Consider the following 1,324-nt stretch of genomic DNA (forward strand, 5'->3'; position numbering starts at 1 on the left):
ATTGAAGCTGTAAAGTAGCTCCTTCTAGGAGTTTAATTTTAAGAACTACGTGACCAATTTAAGAATAAAGTGGAATGTAATGTTAGTTCTTGGCAAAATAAATTAGTGTGCTACTATTCTGGCAGCCCATTGATCGGCCGTAGCTTTCTCTTACCCTCCTTCAAATGGCTGGAGCCAGATTGATATGAACTTTGTTTTCGATGTAATGAAAACACATACTTGTTAAATCTAAAACATTATACAAATGAGAAGATGAGTTGAAGCATAAGATTGTTCAATAAAACCAAAACTTAGCAGACAAGACGCTATCCATGGTTAAATTTTGCCAACTAATATCCTTTTACTAATCATTAGCCAATTAAAGTGTTGCTCTCGCTGTTACGATCCAATTCCGGGTTTATGACGGGAGTTTAAACTTAACTCCAATTAGTGTGCTAATGAAATATTTTCGAATATAACACTTTACCAAATAGTGTGCTAATGAAATTAAATGGTAACAATGAGAACTTCCAAAAAAAAAAAAAAAAATTTGGTAACAATGAGAAATAAAATTTGAATCCAAATCAATTTATATAACTCAAAAATTCACATTTCACTAAAATAATATATGTATTCAAATGGGGTCATACTCAGGCAGAAGTACAATGTATCAATCTCAGACTCCCCGCATGCTTAGGCTCCCAGCCTGAAAATAGAGGAAAATCACAATACAATGTTACTCGTATAACTCTCTCAAATTATTCAGAAGTAATACTACAGATAATAAAAATAATAATAAAATAATTAATGTATTTATTAAATTTATGAGTTAAAAATATGTGGTTATCATTTATTTAATATAAAATATATGATTTTTGGTCGTGACAGATACATCAATTTAAAAGCTTTTATCCTTTTTATTAATTATTTATTTTTCTTACATATAAACATTCTAATTTATTAGAGATGAGAATCAGTAAAATGCAAGTAGACCCTAGAGTCAGCAAGGAGTTTAAGAGCTTTTAGACTCGAATTGGTGTTTAAGTTGATACTTCCCAACATATTTGATGGTATTTTTTTTTTTTATCATTCAATGATATTATAAATTCAATTTAACATTTTTCTTAATTTTTTTTTTACTTTATATTTTAAGTTAACATATACTGGTTTTTTGAGAGAGATTATATTTGTAATCTTTTTTCGCTTACAATCTCTAACAATTAAATCTTAACCGTTGATTTCTGTCAATCTAACAGTTATAATTTATTAAAAATTAATAATTAATTAATAAATGTGACCAATAAATTATAACCGTCAGATTGACGAAAATCAACGATTAATTTTT

This window comes from Gastrolobium bilobum, unplaced genomic scaffold (genome assembly GCF_033153095.1).
Source record: "Gastrolobium bilobum isolate Gb01-03AN ecotype WA unplaced genomic scaffold, APGP_CSIRO_Gbil_v1 utg4504, whole genome shotgun sequence".
In the NCBI taxonomy this organism is placed as follows: domain Eukaryota; kingdom Viridiplantae; phylum Streptophyta; class Magnoliopsida; order Fabales; family Fabaceae; genus Gastrolobium; species Gastrolobium bilobum.